This window comes from Acanthochromis polyacanthus, chromosome 7, assembly GCF_021347895.1.
Source record: "Acanthochromis polyacanthus isolate Apoly-LR-REF ecotype Palm Island chromosome 7, KAUST_Apoly_ChrSc, whole genome shotgun sequence".
Lineage (NCBI taxonomy): Eukaryota > Metazoa > Chordata > Actinopteri > Pomacentridae > Acanthochromis > Acanthochromis polyacanthus.
The window spans coordinates 23463324-23485310 of NC_067119.1; the positions used below are offsets into that span (position 1 = coordinate 23463324).

Genomic DNA, 21987 nt, shown 5'->3' on the forward strand with positions numbered 1-21987 from the left:
TTTCTCCTCCCCTCCTTCCGTTTTTTTTTTTTACGAATGTAAAAACTACCCCAGAGTTTTAGGCCCATGAATTCATCATCATATTTTCTCAAAGGGGTTTTCATATATCCTGAAAGGAAGTATAATCCTTGATAGTAGAAATGTTTTGCATTTAAAGGGGTACTTTTGGTCGGGGAATTGATGGTGATGTTTGGGGGGGGCTGTAGAGAAAAGGAAAGTTCTAGTTTTTAGAGTGATCACTTATATAAATTATAATATTTTCATGAGTGAAAAAAGTCAGAGGCTTATTTCAACTACTTTACTTTGAAATAATAGAAACTTTCGCAGTCAATGTGCCGCCATTAATATGCTGATTAGGAACTTTCTAGAATAATGATGTTTGATACTCAGACTCTCCATCCCCCACATTTTAGGAATTAATTCTTAAGCATTCCCCTGTCTATTAGCAAGAGTAAGTTTTTTCCCTTTTTTTCTTTGCCAATATTGATCTGGTCTGGTGCAATCACAGTTATTGCCCCTGGTTTTGCATTTCTTAATCTAATGACCCAGGGAGAAGAGTTAGTACCTCAGCTGGGTTCAGCCGGGGCCAGACAGGGCAGTGAGGCGTGCATATGTAGCCGCCTCTGGCCGCCCCTCTGATGCTCCTGGTGGGGCATGCCAGAGCATTAGCCACTTCATCAGGTTCTTTGTTGTCCGCCTCTCTTTTGTGTTGCCCTTGAAGGATGCTTCAAGCAAAGCCATGGCTCCAGTCTTCTCAACATCTTGATACAGCTTATTCAGGGGACTTTTTGAAAAATCCCTGGTTTGGGAAGATTTTTTTTTCTCTCCAGGCTCTGGATTCAGAATGTGTTTCCCTTCCATTGATTCCAGCTTATGTAGCTCACCCCATGTTAAGAATGATTGGTTTTATCACTGTGCATTTTATGGCATCTACTTAATTACCTTTCTTTTTAAAGATTAATTTGGTGTGAGGATTGCTGCACAGTAAAGACTGGTTTTGTACCGCTGTGAGAGCAATTGGTTCACCTGTGCATGAGCATGTACCGTATCCTGATATGCACCACGCTTCCTTTGTAGGTGGCAATACCTGAGGCCACTCTGAATTTAAATTGACATAAAATATTTTCATTTTCCAAAGGACAAAAGTGTTGACTCGCCTCCAAAATACACTTGTCTGATTTCCCATGTGAACATAGTACACAGTGACACCCATAGCTTTCACCATTCAGAGACTCACTCACTCAGCCTCTCACTGTGCTCCGCATTTCAGAGTAATTTTCACTCCTGACACCACGGCTCTGCCTACCTGCCAATTTCTGTCTCGGTTCCTGAATAGGTGATTTGTAAAGCCATGTTCACCTCAACACTCAGAAGATTTACTCAGGAGTGAGCTTGCCAGGTATTTGAGCTGTCAGTTTGCTCTGTGTTCACAAACTTGCTGAAGGGAAAGTAATAGCCATACTCAGCCAGTTGACTCAGCCAGCTGAGTTGCCATTAGAGTTACAGTGGAATACATATGGTTGTTGCTATTGATTTGAGAATCGCAGCAACAGAAGCAGACTTTATTTCATGATAACATTTGAGGTTTAGTTTAAAGTTGTCTTACTTTACTACATGCAGACAACCTAGCATTTAGTGTTCCCTGAAGTAAACACATGGCCATTCCTTTAATGCCTGTGTATACCTTGTTGTCTGCTCAACTTGCATTTTCAATTTGGCTTTAAATCTTCCAGGTTTTTCTTTTCCTGGTTATGCTCCTGCCTTCCAATCACCATGATTTGTAAACAAGATGTAGTTGTTTTTAGGGCTGGAGGTCGTTGATTTGTCTGCCTCTCCCCATAGGTCATTGAGGTCACCATGGCCCCGGAAGCATCAAGCTTAGAAAATGAGAAGCCCTACTCGGCTCTCCCGCTGGCGACCGGGAGCACCCCTTGCCCGCGCCCGCCCTGATGATTAATGCCACCCCCGTCCAGCCACAAACCTTTCTGCCTCAGATAATGCCAGGCAGCAAGCGCGGCTGACACTTTTAATGTATAATTAAGTAGAAAAAGTCAGCACTGGCTATGCAAATTTTTTAAAATGATAAATGACGCTGTACAGCAGCAGGGATTGATTTGGTGTAAATGAAACTAATTAAGGAAATGTCAAACATAATTAATAAAACAGGTTTAAGCTGCAAAACATTGTCAATTGAATGAATGAGGAGGCATTGGCTCCCATTGTTCAGGCTTTATTTAGGTCTTGTGTTTAGCTTGTTCCCTGCTCCAGAATGCTCTCTCCCCTCCTCACTCCCTCCACCACCAATTCCCTGAGAGGGGGAAAATAAATTTGCTTGTCTCTCCGCTGACTGTAGAAATTAATTGCTGAAATCTTGTCCCATCCAAGTGTTACATTCACACGCAGGACATTAACATAACTAATTTGAAAGAGCTCAAATGACTGCATAATGGAGCTCCGTCACCATGCATGACAGTCGCTGGTCATACCAAATTAGCTTGGTTTTATAATTGAAAAATTTCCCCCCCTTTCTTATTTTTACACCATTTCCCTCCTCTTTTTTCATATTTTTTTCCCGTCTTCCGTACTCCTCGTCCTTCTATGGTATCATTCTTTTTTGCTCTGTTTTCTTGATAAGAACAAAGGTTCTATAATTTACAAAAGGAGTGCTTGACCTATAATTAGAGAAGAGGAGTGAGGGGAGAGGAGGGGGAGTGCCAAGTTGTGGCGGCAGAGTCAGATCCTTAGTCCTGGTAATGATGCTGGAGACCTTGTGGCCCCCAGGGAGGCAGAAGAATAATGGGATGGGCTATTTTTATGGGGGAGCAAAGCAATGGGCCACCAGCCGCTGGGATGCTGGTGCCTGGGTATGGTGCAGAGCAGCAGGGGCAAGCAGGGGGCTAGTGGGGGGCAAAGGAGGGTGAATACTCAACCTGCCAGATTGCCGGCTCTCAGCCCTGCCCATCAGTTCTGTATGTCAGCCTGATGCACCGCTGTCGGCCTCCGTGCCCCCACGCCAGCCGCTTCCCTTGCCGCAGAAACAGCGAGACTGAGCGAGAACTGTATGTGTGGGTGGATGAGTGGGTGTGGGGGTGTGTGTGTGTGTGTGTGTGTGTGTGTGGGAGCGAGCGAGGGGGGGTTAAAACATCTGCCACACAGAGGACAACAGAGGGCTCAAAGATACAAGGTGAGGGGGGCACATCTCAGCCAAGTGATGCATCTCAGATAAACACACAATACTGATCACATAAAAAATGATAAAGACCCCGATAGCATAAAACTTTGTCAAGTTATTCTTTGCCTTTGTTTGAATCTCATTTGATGAAAGAATTTGTGTGTCAGGATCCTTATGAGCCCTAAATGCTGCTAAACTAACTAAATACTCAACTTTGTCCATCTAAAGTTTGTATCAGACAAGTGGAGTTTTTTTTCACACCCATTTTGCCCTTTTGTTAACTAAAAGTTTTACAAAAGTTCTTAAACTGTAAAAGCTATTTGCTGTTGTGTATTGTTTGACCCAAACCTGGTGCTAACACAGATATCCTTAATAATGTGCATGTGTGCAGAGTGCTGCGGCAGACCTATGGCTGCCAATATTTTTGTGTTTTGGTTCTACACACTAACCACTGCTATTTATCATACTCCCACATAACAATTCTCAAGAGTTAAAGGAGCAAAAGAAACAAAAACAGGAAAACAGAAAGTACAAGAACAAAAGAAAACAAAAAAATACAAAACAGGAAAATAAAACTCTGGAACAGTCACAGTCTTTATTCCCATTGCATTTTCACTCTCATCTTTATTTCATTATTCCAGCAAGGACTCTTATGCTTTTAAAAGTAAACCCAAATCCTGGACTTTTGTGCTGTTTGTGTATTTTTTATGCATAACAGTAAGAGCTTTACAACAGCCGTAGCTCCACCATCACCCACGGAGCTAAGATGAATTTTACAGCAATGCTTTGTGCTCTGGAGATGTGTTTATTGTTTAAAACACGGCCCTTTAATGGATATCCTTTCAATGAACTATTTTCGCTTCTTTTTATTCCTGTGACCAATGAAAGTACACATAGACTGGTAGTAAGCGGCGCATAATGAGTGTGGTCGGTCCAGTGAGCTGTATGTGTTGAATTGAGCTCAAGGATATAATTTCATATGAATTATTACCACATGCATTTTTCCTGAAGCACTTAAAAGGTTATAACATGCCCGCATATTAGAAGTGCTGTGTCTTTCTGGTGCCCAGGCTGGAGATGAAGTTATAGTCTCTTTGTTTATTGCTTGGTCTTGTTCTGTAGTGAAAAAAATCACAGCTGACTCTATTGTACAGCACATACATTTATTCATGCATGTGCAATGAATTTGCTGCAATATACAAAGTAGCTTGTACATTAGCATTGTATTAGAAACAACTACAAGCTGTAGTAAATGAATAAACACACCAGCAGGGCTGCAGCTAATGATTATGTTTTATCCTTGATCAGTCTCTTAATTATTTTCTCAATAAATAGTTGGTCTATACAATGTCAGATATTGGTAAAAAAAACAATGTTGATTTGTGTTTCCCAGAGCCCAAGATGATGTCCTTCAATTTCTTTGTTTGTCCACAACCCCAAGATATACAGTTTACTGTCATAGACAAGTGAAGAAATTAAAAAAAATCAAATTTCAGAGGGTGGATTTGTTTTTTTCTTCCTTTAAAAACATAAAGTGCTAGCTTATTTTTCTTAGCTGATTAATCGGTTTAAGAAATACATTGAAATTTATGTAATCGTTGACAACTAATCAATTAGTCGTTGCAGCTCTACATAGGAATTGCATAGTGATGCACACTGTTATGACTCTCGGCCTGACTGCTTGGGTTCCTGGACTCTTTCCAGGTTTTGTGTTGTCCTCCTGACCAAGCCTTGTTTTTTGTGCCATGTTGTGCCTGTCTGTGTTGTGCTCTGGCCCAACTCTCTCTCCCATAATTAGGTCAGAGTGGTTTCAGCATCAGCTGAGGCCACTCCTCTCATCAAGGGTGCAGGGCGGGCTGAGCAGCTGTTTCAGATTCACCATCACACCTCTCTGACAATAAAAGGCCGGTTCAGACATTCATTCGACGCCGGATTGTTATACGACTACCATGTTAGTAACTCTCCAGCCAAGCTCATGCCATACGAATCCTTGTCTAGATATTCTGAAATCGGAATTGAAATCAACGAACAGTAAATCTCTTGTCCTCTGTCTGCCTTCACAGTTCCAGTTGCTCAGCCTGAACGAATCCCGGACCCAGCACAGGCAGTCAGCCCAGAGAAATCCACAGCCACGATCACGAACCGAACCACGATTCAGGCCGAGCCTAGAACCACAGCCAAGGGAAATCTACAGCCACGACCACGACCCGAACCACGACCCAGGCCGAGCCTAGAACCACAGCCAAGAGAAATCCACAGCCACGATCACGAACCGAACCACGATTCAGGCCGAGCCTAGAACCACAGCCAAGAGACATCCACAGCCACGACCACGAACCGAACCACGCCCGAGACGGACCCCGGAACCACAGCCCAGACCAAGCCCTGAACCACAGCCAAAACCCAGCCGAGATCCCCAGCCCTGCGAACCCCCACAGCCAACCCTTCCTCCACTAAACACTCCCCTCCTTTAGCAATAAAGAACCATTAACACACCTAATCCGAGTTCTTGCACCGCTTCCTACCCCTGAGCGTGACAGAACAATCCGGCCAAAATGGAAGCGGAGAACTCAGGTCCCGAAGAACCAAACCCCGCCCAGGTCCTCCAGGCTGTTGCCATCCATGGTCAACTTCTAGGACAGCACAGTAAGACCTTGAAGGATCTGGTGGAAGCGGGGAACCAGGTTTCGGCCCAACTCCAGACCCTGTCCGACCACATGACGCAGATATCCTCAGCTCCCACGGTGCTGGAACAGCACAGTCAAGCGCTTCAGGAGCTTGGAGCAACTTGTCAGCTTCTGAACAACCGATCGGGGGACATGAGTACCCAGCTGCACCAGATCACCGCCGCTCTCGCTCGACTCTCAAACCCGCAGCCCCCTCCAGCTTCCCCAGCTCCTCCGCCGAACCCCCCATCTCTCAGCAATGACCAAGCTATGTTAACCCCGAACTGGGCTCCGGAACCCAAGATACCAGACCCGGAGCGATACGCTGGGGATCAGGGAGCCTGTGGAGACTTCCTGATGCAGGTATCATTAGTTTTTAGCACTCAGCCACAGAAATTTCGCACAGACGAACAGAAAATATCTTACACTCTGAGCCTGTTGAAGGGTTCAGCGCTTCGATGGGGCTCGGCGGTCTGGCAGAATAAACGTCCCGCGTGCGCCTCATACGCGACCTTCATAGAAGAGATGAAGCGGGCATTCGATCACCCAGTACGAGGAGCGGAAGCCATGAAAAGACTGGGTAACCTGCTTCAGGGGGATCAAAGTGTGGCCACCTACGCGGTAGAGTTCCGGACGTTAGCAGCTGAGGTGGACTGGACCGACTCGACCCTCCGGTACCAGTTTCTTCGTGGTCTCTCGGAGGAATTAAAGGATGAACTGGCCCGCCGAGATGAAGCAGCGGATCTGAACACGCTTATAGATCAAGCCATCAGCTTGGATAATAGACTACGAGAGAGAAGGCGAGAAAAGAGAGTTACCCACCTGCAGGCGACGCGCTCTACCCTCGCTGCGCAACCACGACCCGGAGATTACATTCCGACGATTCCATCTACCCCACCTCCACGAAGGGTTCCGCCAGCCAGATCCGCTACAACCATGAGCGAGGAGCCCATGCAGCTCGGAAGGGCCCGCCTCTCTCCGGAGGAACGAGCGGAGCGCATCAGGAGAGGGGCATGTTTTTATTGTGGCGAGAGGGGCCACCTAGTGGCCGTTTGCCCATCCCGGCCGGGAAAAGACCCGGCTCACCTAGGTCTGGGGAGATCCGGGTGAGCCAGGCATCAGTCTCCCCTGTGCTAACACACCTTTTGGTTTCTTCCTCTCTTCACTGGGAGGGATCCCAAACACCGGTGGAAGCTCTCATTGACTCCGGAGCGGAGGGTAACTTTATTGATGTGACCTTAGTTAGACGTTTATCTTTGCCTACAGAATGCATTAAGATGCCTCTATGTGCTGTAGCTTTCAACGGTCGCCGCCTAGCCCAGGTCAGTGACAGGACCCTTCCAGTTACATTCCGGACATCAGGTAACCATGTTGAAACCTTGTCTTTTTATGTTTTATCGGGTTTGAACTCGCCCGTGGTTTTGGGGTATCCTTGGTTAAGTAAGCACAACCCTCAGATAGATTGGAAACTGGGAAAGATTTTAACATGGAGTACAGACTGCTATGCATCATGTCTGGGTTCGGCAGAGACCCCCGGTTGCCCAGAGCCTAGAACTCTGTCTTTTAACCCTGATCTATCTGGCGTACCACCGGAATACCATGATTTAGCTAATGTTTTCGATAAAGACCGAGCTAAGACCTTGCCCCCACACCGACCTTATGACTGTGCTATAGACTTGTTGGAGGGTGCACCTTTGCCGAATGGCAGGCTATATAATCTTTCGAAACCGGAAAGATCAGCCATGGAGAACTATATTAGGGAATCGTTGGCCGCAGGTTTAATACGTCCGTCTACTTCCCCAGTCGGGGCGGGGACCTTCTTTGTGGGGAAAAAAGACGGCGGACTCCGACCGTGCGTTGATTATAAAAAATTAAACGACATCACGGTTCGCAACAAGTATTCCTTACCGCTTATCGACTCCGCTTTTACTCCATTGCATGGCGCCACCGTCTTTTCCAAGCTAGACTTACGAAATGCCTATCACTTGGTGCGGGTGCGGGAGGGGGATGAATGGAAGACAGCGTTTAACACTCCATTTGGTCACTTTGAATACTGCGTTATGCCTTTCGGGTTAACGAATGCTCCGGCTGTCTTCCAGCATCTGGTGAACGACGTCCTGAGGGACTTCTTGAACCGGTGCGTCTTCGTGTATCTTGATGACATCCTGATCTTCTCCCGCGGCTTGGGGGAGCACCGGCGACACGTGAGAGAGGTTCTCGAGCGGCTGTTAGAGAACCGGCTTTTTGTCAAGGCCGAAAAATGTGTGTTTCACGTGTCGTCGGTGACCTTCTTGGGTTACATCATTGCCGCGGGGGAGGTCAGGATGGATCCTGCCAAGGTGGCGGCGGTGGCGGATTGGCCGGAGCCCGGGGACCGCAAACAGCTCCAGCGGTTCCTGGGCTTCGCCAATTTCTATCGCCGCTTCATACAGAACTACAGCCAGATTGCGTCTCCCCTCACAACACTCACGTCCAGTTCACGTCCGTTTGTTTGGTCTCCGGCAGCGAATCATGCCTTTAACACGTTGAAATCTAAGTTTGTTTCCTCTCCTGTTCTTGTTCAGCCAGATCCCACGCAACAGTTCATTGTGGAGGTCGACGCCTCGGACACCGGAGTAGGAGCGGTGCTGTCTCAGCGTGCAGGTGGAGATGGGAAGCTACACCCCTGTGCGTTCTTCTCCCGAAAACTCTCACCAGCGGAGAGAAACTATGATGTCGGTAACCGAGAGTTGTTGGCTGTAAAGATGGCACTGGAGGAGTGGCGGCACTGGCTGGAGGGTGCAGAGGTGCCGTTTCTGGTCTGGACAGACCATAAGAACCTCCAGTACTTACGGACCGCCAAGAGACTAAACCCGAGGCAAGCCAGGTGGTCTTTATTTTTTGATAGGTTTCAGTTTACTCTGGCATATCGTCCCGGTTCTAGTAATGGTAAACCCGATGCGCTGTCCCGCATCGCCTCAAAGGAGGCATTTCCTAAGAATCCAGAACCCATTCTTTCTCCTTGTCACCTGGCTTGCCTCACGTGGAATATCGAGTCAGTGGTCAAGAAAGCTCAGCAAGATCAGGTGTTCCCCGAGGCCGGTCCTCCTGGAACCTTGTTCGTTCCTGAAGCAGCCCGATCAGAAGTCCTGCAGTGGGCTCACTCCAGCCAGTTTGCCTGCCACCCAGGGGAGTTTAGAACCTTATCGAACCTTAAAAGGCGGTTTTGGTGGCCTTCCATGGCTGGAGACTGTCGCCAGTTCGTTGCCGCCTGCTCCGTCTGTGCACAAAATAAGACTTCCACCGCGTCTGCTCCAGGTCTTCTTCGGCCTTTGGTCATTCCTCGACGACCCTGGTCGCACATCGCCTTGGACTTCGTCACGGGTTTGCCTCCATCTCACGGTCAGTCGGTTATCTTGTCTATAATTGATCGATTCTCAAAGTTTGCTCATTTGATTCCTCTGCCGAAACTTCCCTCGGCCAGAGAAACCGCAGATTTATTGGTTCACCATGTTTTTCGTGCCCATGGTCTCCCGAGAGACATTGTATCTGACCGTGGGCCGCAATTTACTTCAGCGGTTTGGAAGTCTTTTTGTTCGGCCCTTGGAGCCACGGTCAGTTTATCTTCTGGTTTTCACCCCCAGAGCAATGGCCAGACGGAGCGGCTGAATCAGTCGATGGAAGCGGCCCTTAGATGCGTGTCATCAAAGGATCCGGGTTCCTGGAGCAAACAACTCCCCTGGGTGGAGTACGCCCATAACACCCTCCCCAGTGCCGCTACGGGTCTCTCTCCGTTCCAGTGTGTGTATGGATACCAACCTCCCATGTTTCCGGAACAAGAGCAGGATATTGAGGTACCCTCGGTCAGGTCCCATCTCCGCCGGTGCGCTCGCACCTGGCGTCGGGCACGTGCCGCCCTGCTCCGGTCGTCCCGCCGTACTCAGGATCTGGCGAATCGTCATCGGTCCGAGGCGCCGATCTACACCCCGGGTCAGAAGGTCTGGTTAAAAACTCAATATCTGCCTTTACGTGCCTGTCCTAGGAAGTTGTCTCTCCGGTTCATTGGTCCCTTTACCGTTTCCAAAATCATTAATCCTGTCGCTGTTCGTTTAGATTTACCTCCGTCACTGAAAGTTCATCCCACGTTTCATGTGTCTCAAATCAAACCGGTTCGGGAAGCCCCTCTGGCCCCTCCCGTGCCCGTCCCCCCGCCTCCTCGCATGCTGGATGGCGATCCGGTGTATACGGTTTCGCGGCTGCTGGATGTCCGCCGTCGGGGTCGGGGTCTGCAGTATTTGGTGGACTGGGAGGGTTATGGACCAGAGGAGCGTTTGTGGGTACCCAAGGCCCGCATCCTGGACCCCTCCCTCATTCGGGACTTCCACCGCGCCCACCCTGACAAGCCCTGTAGGGCGCCGAGGGGCGCCCATTGAGGGGGGGTACTGTTATGACTCTCGGCCTGACTGCTTGGGTTCCTGGACTCTTTCCAGGTTTTGTGTTGTCCTCCTGACCAAGCCTTGTTTTTTGTGCCATGTTGTGCCTGTCTGTGTTGTGCTCTGGCCCAACTCTCTCTCCCATAATTAGGTCAGAGTGGTTTCAGCATCAGCTGAGGCCACTCCTCTCATCAAGGGTGCAGGGCGGGCTGAGCAGCTGTTTCAGATTCACCATCACACCTCTCTGACAATAAAAGGCCGGTTCAGACATTCATTCGACGCCGGATTGTTATACGACTACCATGTTAGTAACTCTCCAGCCAAGCTCATGCCATACGAATCCTTGTCTAGATATTCTGAAATCGGAATTGAAATCAACGAACAGTAAATCTCTTGTCCTCTGTCTGCCTTCACAGTTCCAGTTGCTCAGCCTGAACGAATCCCGGACCCAGCACAGGCAGTCAGCCCAGAGAAATCCACAGCCACGATCACGAACCGAACCACGATTCAGGCCGAGCCTAGAACCACAGCCAAGGGAAATCTACAGCCACGACCACGACCCGAACCACGACCCAGGCCGAGCCTAGAACCACAGCCAAGAGAAATCCACAGCCACGATCACGAACCGAACCACGATTCAGGCCGAGCCTAGAACCACAGCCAAGAGACATCCACAGCCACGACCACGAACCGAACCACGCCCGAGACGGACCCCGGAACCACAGCCCAGACCAAGCCCTGAACCACAGCCAAAACCCAGCCGAGATCCCCAGCCCTGCGAACCCCCACAGCCAACCCTTCCTCCACTAAACACTCCCCTCCTTTAGCAATAAAGAACCATTAACACACCTAATCCGAGTTCTTGCACCGCTTCCTACCCCTGAGCGTGACAGCACACAAGACTATTAGCAACAAGTCCCATGTCTTAATTACCATCACTATGTACTGAAATAAATCTACCCATTAAAAATTTAGCGAAAACTAAAAGGGAGAAGGGATAAAAACCAATGTCGCTGAAAACATACATGCAAACATATACTTAAACAGAGAGTGAGTTGTTAAAGGGCACTGTTAAGTATTGACAGTGGTGTGATGACTTTGGAAGAAACCTACAAAAGTTTTTTTTTTTTTTTTCTATTTTCTATCAAGTTTCAAGAGCTTTGTCTGAATTGCCAAAAGAAAGCCAACTTTTTTTAAATGGTATATAATCATATTACGAGCAACAAATGCTGTTGCATTCTTTGATAACAGCCGCATCTAATATAAAGCCCTTAAAACATGCACTAAAAATTCTATGACTCGCTTTGCTAATTTTCCCCAAAGTTTCCCAAGTGGTATTTCACTTTTCATGTATTTCCTTTTGCACATTTTGCTATGACTTGTTCATGCAACCCAACCTTTAAAATGCCAAGAGTCACGAGTCAAACATATGCAGCACGGATTACAATTTATTACCCCACATTTGCCTGATAATTTTTCTCTTTTGACAAGCTTAGGTAAATCATATAGCCTACTCTATAATGTATGAGGGCTCTGCTGGCTTGATGAGTAAAGTCCGTTGCTATTGGCTGTTACCCCTGTGGTGTTTCAGTTCCCATAAGACCAATAAGGCTTGTCTGTGTTCTAACATGACTGGGATATCTGCAGGAACAGGTAGAGGTCCATGTATTTATAGAAACTATATGCAAATGCTTGAGTGCCACATTGGATTGTTAGTGCAGAGAGGTGACACTTAAATACATGTACATAGAGGGAAAAATATAGGCTTCTCCCTCTCTTTGAGACAAGTCTAATCAGTTAGGATTGCCTCCTCTCCTCATTTCATTTGAATACATTCAGCTTGAACTTAGACTAAGGAAGTGTCTCTCCCCTCCCATGTATATTATTCCTTCCCGCTGAAGGCTCATTATTTTACAGCAGGGTGTGTGAGAGGCGGCCCCAGTCTCTGAACTCTCTGTCGAGGCTGTATTAATCAAACTTCACACAGCGGGAAAGGGTCCACCCGCTGACACGGCACTGCTCACTCTACACTTCAGGACAAAAGAGAAAACACACAACCTAAGCTGTTACTGTTTAACATCTATAGCTTTTGAAGATTACCACTTTTAATTATTTTAACAGCAACTGCTATACCTATTTCTAAAGACTGCCTTAATGATAGTTCATGGCCACAAAGAGTTTTACAGAATTGTTCATGCATTTCAGCCGGTGCATCTTATGCTGACATTGTCCTCCTGTTTCTTTTCACCACAGTGGATAACAAGATCTTTGCATGGGGAAATGGCACCAGTGGACAGTAAGTAAATGTCAGAAGAAACAATATCTGTCTTGCTCTGACAGTGTGTGAAGGATGAGAATGAATAGTGATACTTTAGGGGACTTCTCAGGTGTCCATAAAACTATCCTTGCTTAGTTTTGTTTTGCCCATCGGCCCTTCAGATGTCTCCTTGTCTTGACAGTATGCTGTACAGCTGTATATTAAACTGCGGAAAGGCAGTGACTGACAGACAAACAAACAAACACATAGTTATACACAGACATAAGTTGTTTTTCTCCTGATGAGCTTCCTTGTTAAAACTTCTCCAGCCAGGAGCCAGCCTGGCCATAATGACATCTAAGGACCTGGGGGCTACAGTGATTCAGTGGCCCTCAAGTACTCAAACAGCTGCATGGCAGACCTCAGAGAAATACATAAAAGAAACAAAGGCATCACTTCTCACTCTCTCATCATTTCCCATTGTCCCTTAGTCTCCTTCTCTCAATCTCCATTTCTCTGTCTGTCTCGTTCTTTCTCCTCATGATGCTTTGACCCATCTAAGCAGGTCGGGGCTCTCTAGTGGGGAGCTTATAGTTGGAGGAGCCTATAGTTGGAGCTCCACAACACCCACTTGCAGAGCAAAGGGTGAGCATCTCTGTTACACAACTGGCACTCTGATATCTGAAAATTCCTCAGCTCTCCTGTGTGTCTCACTGGAGGCGAGAGAAGAGAAGAGTACGAGGGAGCTGTGTAAATTTAAACTGGCAAACTTTCTGATGGAAATAGCTGTGACCCCAGAGTGGTCTTGTCTTGAGTTGAAGCATTGTTGTAATCAATACGGGCTCTCGTGGGGATGGCGGGCAAGGACCTTTCGTTCCCCGTTTGTGGAAATAATGGAGAAGACTGTTTGTTATTTTTCCCAGACATGCCGCAAACTAGCAGATATGGCCGGGGCATTGCAGGTTATGACGCTGGCTCAGGGAAACAAATACAAAGAGGAGCATTTTATCAAGAAGCAAACAGCAGAGCTCTGTTTGAAGCTGCTGGGAGCTCACAGGTCACAGGGGTTCTGGGGCTGCGTTTGACCAGCTCATCTTGAAACAGGGTCTTGGATGTTCTTTGTTCACTCACACTGGGGACGCAAAGACAGAAACACCACTCTCAACGAAGGCCTATGTAAAGTCATTTGTGGCGCTACAAATTGAGTTAGGTTCAGTTATTATTTCTTCCCCTGGAACGTAAAACTGACCTCCATGAAATATGCCTGTCAGACATATGCGACCCTTGTCTGTGTAGAGTAAACACACCAAAAAGTCGCCATTTTATTGCTGCAGTCCTGCAAACTGTAAGTAGTGGATGTTATCTCATCACATATAAAACGAGAAACACAAACACTTTGTATTAATTCAAAACACTCTGATTTTGTTGGAATTGTTGTTTTATGCAACAGAATATAAAGAATTTTGAATTGTTGCCCAGTCAACCTTCACCTTAATTCTGTCTCCTGTGCATGGTAGTGTAAGAAACATTAAAAATGTATTTTTTGTTTGTTTTCTCTAGGCTAGGTGATGGAGAGAGGGCAATAAAGGATCAGCCAGGTGAAGTCAAGCTGCCACAGGAACAGAACGTTAGAGGAAGACTTGCACATGTGGATATCGTCCGTATAATTGGTGTAGCTTGTGGAAGCAGACACTCCTTCATATGGACCGAAACTGGGCAGGCCTACGGTTTTGGGAACAACTTTTATGCCCAGTTAGGCTATGATTTCCAGAGGGCTGACTTCAAAGAGCACCAGGTATGAAAATATTGTATTTACAGTAATGACCAAATTAAAACCTAATACATGTCAGCTGCTGGTCCCTTCTGAACATTTGAAAGATTTTAGGTGAAGTCATTAAGTAGACACATAACCCACACAGAACAAAACAAAATTAAACTGTGGATTTATTACATTTTAAAACAATGTCATTTTCTAATGTCCCCCTGAAACATCTACATGGTCTCTCCGGTATAATATTAGTTTTTAATTCACTGTTGGGATGGGGGTGGAGTAGGGTGGGTGGGGGCTAATGTAGGCAGGCCTATGTGATGGATACCTCAAGGGCCTGGATGGCTTTTTGTTGGTTGCCTCTCTCAATCTCTGTCCTTACGTGGCTTACTATACAGTAGCGTGCTGCTGAACTACACAAATCCTAAATTAAGTGCTGTGGAATTGAAATTGGCTCTCTTGTGAAGTGTTCCACTTGCATTGGAGCTTAATTTTGCCTACTCATATCATTTGATTCAGTCCCTCAGTCCCTCTTTTGCTCGCTGCAGCCCATCGCTCCCTCTTCCTTCTCATGCAAAATAAGCCCATTTACCGCAATGTGACAGTGTCTAGGTGAATGATTGCCACTCAACACTTGATATATGGGTATGTGCTTCTATGTGCATGTGTGCTAGAGAATATTATGTCTCCACCAGATTTGCCCAGTCTCTCGCAGTTACATTAGTGCGTTATACATAAAGTCTCAAGTTATACACACTCTCATATTGTAATGGATCGATTAAATAAATGAAGATGCTTTGGTTTTTTTATTTTTTTATTTTTTACTTTGTGTATTGTTTACTGCCTGTTTCTCTTTTTCTCCTGAACTGCAGTGAGTACACAGAAGTTTTCTTTCAAGATGGGCTCAGCTTAGCTGCCTAGACAGTAAAATTTGATGTGTCGCTTTTGGAGTAAATTTCCCTCGCATCAGTTGCGTTTTTTTCAAATAATATTTTCTTGTCATGTTGCTGGCTGCTCCTTTTGCCTTGTTCCAGCAATTACACTAAATAAATTCCCAGAAGAGATATCTTAGAGTTCGTAAGAGACTTGACTCACATTGGCGGGCAGAACGTACCCAACCTCTTGGCACCGGTGTCAAGACTCAGGCGCCAAAGCTCTTACCTCTGTTCGCTGATGAAGGTGATTTGGAACTGCAGGTCTGCACCCTGCCCTTACATCTTGAAGGATAACATGGGGGGGGGGGGGATGCAGCAGCAGAGAATGGGACCTGGTGGTGTGAGTATCTCAGAGTCACCTGTTCCTCTCTGTAGCCATAACAGTGACCTCTGATCGCCCCAGGTGGAGAACCAAACCTCACCCTTTCCCTTCTAAACCATTCTCTACCTTCTTTCATCCCTTTTGATTCCCTGTGAGGATTTTTTTCTGCAGTACCAGACGAGCTGCTCCACCTCCAGCTATCCTCCAGCCTCCATACTATATGATACTGGCTATTGTTGTAAAGAATCTGTAGGTTGGAACTGCCGGCTTCACCCTTAAGGCTCAGTTTCTCCTTTTTTGTCTGAAATGGAGTGGTAGCAGACCGCTGAGATCTAAGAAACACTATATTCTGCTCTTTATTGGCCCAGTGATAAGGTGTTGGGATTCTGCTCACACCTGTGAGCCCTTTGTTCAGGCCCGCTATGTCGTTGCACCTGCAACAGACAAGGTTAGACGGATCCCCTATTTAATGGTTTGATTGACATTATTTTAATGCAACACCGTGGGGAGCTATATATGTGTGAACGGAAATGAAAGTTAATCTTATTTTTTTTCCCCTTTCATGTCTCTGCCCCTCTCTCTCTTCTCTCATTCGGACAATGACATTGTCATTTCTCAGGGTTTTGAGGGATGTGCTTGTATGCAGATAGGACAGTCCCTCTCTGGTTTTCTGTAAAGCCTTGTATAAACATTTGGATAAAAATAAATCCAGTGTTGGGGGTGTAGTTGTGCTAGGTTTTGCAATATTAAGACAATGTCACTAACCATTTTTTTTGTTCTTGTGTGTTTGATTTTTTTCTCCCAGTGTACATGCCAGAGCTAGCTACCACCCATTCACAGTATTTCTACAGAACTAGGCAAAAAGCAACCATGGGAGCAAGAAAATAAACTCTGTTCCTAAGTGTGACACGTGTGCAGCTTGAGCTTGGCACGGCATCCGTGTTCAGCCTGGCTGCACACAACTTGTTTGAATGTCATATTTATCCCTGTGTTTTGTCAGAAAATTAACTTCCTGTGAGTTTGCGGCAGAGCCGAGCATATGGCCACAGCTCTCTGGAGATGACAGCCTAGCGGAGCGGGAGCTCGCCGGTGCCGCTGCCCTGCTCTGGCGGCAGATGCTCCGGGCTTCTCCGCGATTAAGTGGAGATCATCACTGTTTTCTTTGAGCACCGCTGTGCCTTGTACTCTGAAGTGTTCCGTTAATCACTGCCTGCCTCCCTGCCTTTTCCACACAAGCTGCCAAAGCACTCATTAAGTTTGAATCTCCCTCTCACCGTTCGCTTGCTCACTAGCTCGATACAGTGTGTGAATCTTAGCAGGTTCTGCAGGTTTGTTGTACCTTTTTGGCAGAAGGAATCATAAAAGTCACATTTTTATTTTTTGCTTGCTTGTTTGACTAGCATATGCGATTCCATCTCTGGCCTTTTTTGCTGCTCATTCCTTTTAAGACATTGTGTACACTCTGTAAAGTAAGTGTTGCTCTTTGAGCTACTGAATGTTTTCTCTATTTTGTGTATGCTGATGTGGTCTGTATTTGAGTTTTTCCCCAAGCGCTAAGATACTGGCAGTACAGGCCTCTGAGGAGAGTGAAGCCTTTGCTACACTTGTCTTTTTTATGCCTTTTTCCATTCTGTCTGCATATTATTAGGAAACACTGTTAGTCACATTTACAGTTGTCAAACATTACCCTGTTATCAACTGTGTATGTGTATAATATTAAATTTATGGAATCAGAATGCAGGTATAATGTAAATCACAACTTTGGTCAAAAAGAAACCAAAAAAAAGAGCCTATGTTAGTCTCCACTGTCTCCCATCCGCAGTATCTCACATCCAGTCATGGTGCATATATCTCCTACACAAGCAGCCATCCATTGTTATTGTTAAACATTGTGACACGCTTTAACCCTGATTGATCTTGATCTCCGACACAAATAATAATGTGATTACAGGCTTTTCTCTGCTTCTGTCTTCACCGCAGTGGAAAATAACATTAGATATTTCCTTTCATGTTAATCGCCTTGGTTGGAAGTATACCTCAGTGCACCAATAGGCCTCAGTAATGCCTCCTTTCTTCTAAAAAAAACATTCAAAATAACCTATTTGCAGCACACCCACACACACATTGCCTAGCTCTGTAACACCGTTATTCTGCACCTATCAAAGCCTGGCTTGCTTGTCCTGGTGCAGCGATCATTCCCCCACAATAGCAGGATGGCATTACTGTTCTTTTGAAAGCATTTGCATGGCAAAGCAATAACATGCACCTTGTAAATAAAGGAATTGATCCTGTTCAACGCAGGTGGATTTCCTGGATAAAGCTGTGGGAACTGGATCTCTGTGCCATCTCACGTCGATATACAGATCCCGTTTCTTCATCCTCAAGTTTACTTTGCAGTAGGTGTCTGCTTCTTAATCTTGTCAGGCAGACACACAAAAATGTATGCGATTCCCTCTGCTGCACTGGTTACTTGGCAGACAGCTGATTAGTGCCAGTTTGCCTCTTTTTCAATATGTAGATACCCAGATAGAAAGCTGGCCCTATTCATTGAGTCCAAGTACCAAAATAGCAATTGCTGCTCTCAATCAACTACGAAGAAATTGGCTTGCATTGTTAGAAGAGGTTGATTAGTGACTTTTTGAAGAGGCACTTGAAATTACTTTTAAATCAGTCTGAATTGACAGACAGCTGGTTGAGCATTCATTCTACAGTGTCAGGTCAGCAATAAAGGCTAATGTTGTTTTTTTTTTTTGTTATGGCTCATACTGTATGATTGCCATGCATTTGCACCCTCTGGGCCTGCATATTGTTATTCAACACAATAAACGTTTATCTCATCTACTCAGAATTAAATCTATTCACAACTGTACAAATTGCTGCTGTGCTCTTGGCAAGGTACAACTAATTTTTAGACGAGGAAATTCCTTGTCAGGAGCAGCCAAGGGAGAAGGTGTCAGTTTGATACCACAAGTACACTAACGGCTGTGCGGGAGCATAAGCGTTTGCTGCGCTTCGGTGGTGGTGCGTTTGATTTCAACACTGACCACCGGTGATGCCAACCCCGTAGTCCTCATCTGAGCTGCCTCTTGAGACACAAACATAGACAGCCCTCCCCCACATCTCACTCAGACTGATGCTGCTGAGGGAGAGAGACGAAGAGAGGGAGAAAGTGAGAGGCTGCCAGACAATAAAGTCGTTGTAGAGTATATACTTCTCTGGCTTGTCTATTGTTACACTGCAGTATGTGGGAACTCAGTGTGGGTGTACAGCGACCTCAACTACTATACCCATCTCCCCTTGGGGCACCTCAAAGGACACTTGTTCTGTTCCTTCTCTCAGGCCCTGGGCTCTGCTGCAAAATGAGAGACAGGAAAGAGGGAACAGAGGGAGGTAGTCTCAGTTGTGCTGGGAGGCTAACCTGTGCCTGTGGAGACCCTGCATCTTTTTAAAAGTACCCATCTTTGTGACTCTTCATTCCCTCCTCTGACTTTTTCATGGCCACAGTGTTTAAGTTGTTCAGTATGATGACTTGCGCTGCACTCTGGAACTACTCTATCTGCCATTAGATGTTATGCAAAGTTAGTGCTTGAAATCCACATTATTTTCTCAGTGTGAATGAGAGAATATGGTGTTTGTGACCTTGTTTCAGTTTGAATCATATGCCCCACTGTTTCCTAATATGCCCCTAGTGTATGTAATGCAGAAAGCACATTTATTACACATCAATAATTCTGTACATTTCCTTCTGGAAAACTAATTCTCATAATAGGATTTTGTCAATGTGATTTGAATAATGATCTCAAAACATCCCATTTTAGGCTACTTAACTAAATAGAATATTACTGATTGCAACACTTATCCATGGTAGGGGTTTTGGTAACCTTCTTTTCTGTTTCTTGCCAACAGCCAATTTTCTCTCAATTAAAGCATGATATTAGCACTCAGTAGGGCATAAACAGAAATAACCGTACACTGCTGAATATCACGCCTTGATTATGAGCTTAAGAGTGGGTGTACAGATGGATCCAGTTTCTATACTCCTATTAGAGTGCTGGTGTTTATATGTGTGTGCATATGGGTCTGTGAGAGAAAGGGAGAGGGTATCGCTGCCTGCCTGTGCATGAGTGTGTGTGTGTTTGTGTGTGTTTATAGCACTTGAGCAGCAGGAAAAGCTGGAAGTTTTCAGCTCTCTCCTGTTAAAACCTCTGGAAAGGGAGGGCAGTGGGAAAAGAGAAAAAGTCACAGGTATAGTATGAAGAAAAGTGTATCATTACATTGAGAGCCAGTCAGTAGTGATGCCAGTTGGCCAAAGTTAGCAGGAAGCTGTCCTAGTAAATGGCAGCAGCTGCTCGCAGTTCGAGAGAGCATGTCCCAGTCAGAGGAGAAAAGCGATGGCATCTACATTAATACTACCTTAATGGCCCATCTGGCACTCCGTAGGGTCCCTGGCTGCGCCACCGACTCATAGGCGTTTGACAGGCAGTCTCCAGCGCACCAGACGCGCATGGCATGCCAAATGGCTGGGAGACGCCTCCGTGGCGCACAGATCTGTCAAACTCTCTGACGCTGTAGTCACACAGGCAAGGGAAGTTAAGGCAAGTTTTCACACGTGATTGGTTCTTGACATGGATGGGGAGAGGGAGGGGGCAGGAGGAAAATGACTGGCTTGTCTATCTCTCTCCTCCACACCCTCCTCAAATGCAAACACACATATGTGCACACTCAACGGGCACACACACACACACATATAATTGCACACACCCTCACACGTTCACACTCTCCATACTAGATGCTAAGTTGCCATGACCAGATTAAACCTCAATGAGAAAGCCAGGTTAAGATTAGCCAGTGGTGGATTCACTCTGCTCTGATGGCAAATGGAGATAACAAATATTATTTTCGCTGCGAGTCACAGGCTCTCTCTGTAAACAAATGCTGGAACTAATTGCTTCATTGGAAGAAATTGTGGAAGGTCTTATCAAAACACCACAGGGGTTTCTGGCTATAATTGGCATAATTGGTTGAGAGAGCAGGCTGCAGTCCATGATGTGACACAGTGATGCACTTTATGGAAAATGACTGATCATGGCTTTAGGACTACAGATTGCCCTTTTAGATATTTAAAGATACTACGTGAAGTAATTAGTTGATATGCAAAGGCAGGACATAAGGTCCACTAGGGTCCGATAATTCTGAATTTAAAATCAAACTGTTTCATCATCTCAGGTTTACACCATCAGCTAGCATCATACTGTTCAAAGGGTTAAGAAGAAACCGCCGCGAGTTTTACCAGTGGATGATCTCAGCCAAATTCCTACTCTGCCCTATGTGCTTGGCCTTTCCATCAGCCCCTGTTGAGCCTCACAATACTGGCACAGTGGAGGTTCCTCTCAGAGCAGGTCACATTCTGCAATACACATCAGCACAGATCACAGCCCCAGAAGTCTGTACCACACTGCTGCTGGAGACTGTGCCTTCTTTTTGTATGAGTAAACTACACAGAAAAGTACAGCTAGAGTGTTTTAAAACATTTGCTACCGTTCTTTCTCACACTTTTTCTTAAGGACATTTAGAGAGATAGCAGCAGTTCAAAAATGGAACGGAAGGTTCTTTAGAAAATACATTTCAAATGGCTTATCCAGTAGGTAGCCCCAGAGGACACCTCAGGGATAAACCTTGGCAAGAAAGGAAGATAGAGGGGAAAAAAGTGAAATTGGAAAGAAGACACAGCCGTGACTAAAACACTAGAAATATATAGAGAAAAGGTATCCTCTTAACCTGCCGACGCCTCTTCAGAGGAATCACAGTGCTCCATATCAGCATTCACTCACTGAACATTTTTGCTGTGTTTATAGAAAAAGCGTAGATCCTCTGATGTCTTTTGGCCTAGACTGTCTCATATTTAGGCAGCCGGTGCAGGTAATTTCAAAATTTATATCACCACGTTAGACACTGTCCCAGTTTTGTTTTTCTTGTTTGTTGTTATTGATGTGTCAGATGTTGTTCTTGTTTTTATGATAAATCAGTGGAATAGTAGAATTTGCATGTGTTAAAAAAGAGGATGTAGCATTTTATTCTAAGTGAAACAAGGCACAAAACGAGCAAAAATTTATGTCAAGGAGAGGTCAGCTGGACAAATGCTGCCAAGTTTTGTGCAAGAACGTGAATGATGGAAAGAGGGAGGGAGCCAGACGAAGGCTGAAAGGAAAGAGGAGAGGAGGGGAAAAAAGAGGAATCAGCAAAATGGGTTTGGGGGCTTGAGAGAAAAGAGCAGGAGGAACTCTTCAACTTTCACTCTCATTCCCAGATGTGTTGTAGGCAAGATGTAGCCTTTGAAGAGCTTGTGGCAAAATAGGCAAAATATGAATACACACACCCTCCACTTTCCCTCTTTCTCACATACTTCCTCTTTCCCTCTCTCTTTCTTTTGCTCCCTCTTTCACGTACTCTCCACA

The 21987-nt window shown here is 45.8% G+C and overlaps 1 protein-coding gene across 1 annotated transcript in view; it reads left to right on the forward strand.

Moving 5' to 3' along the window:
* Positions 1-12498: 12498 nt before the first annotated feature.
* Positions 12499-21987, forward strand: part of LOC110950047 (uncharacterized) — a 264163-nt gene continuing 254674 nt past the window's right edge. Inside the window, exons 1-2 of the mRNA XM_051950415.1 lie at positions 12499-12546; positions 14068-14302. The gene's annotated coding sequence lies outside the window, so the exon portion shown is untranslated. The remainder of the gene's footprint in view (positions 12547-14067; positions 14303-21987) is intronic.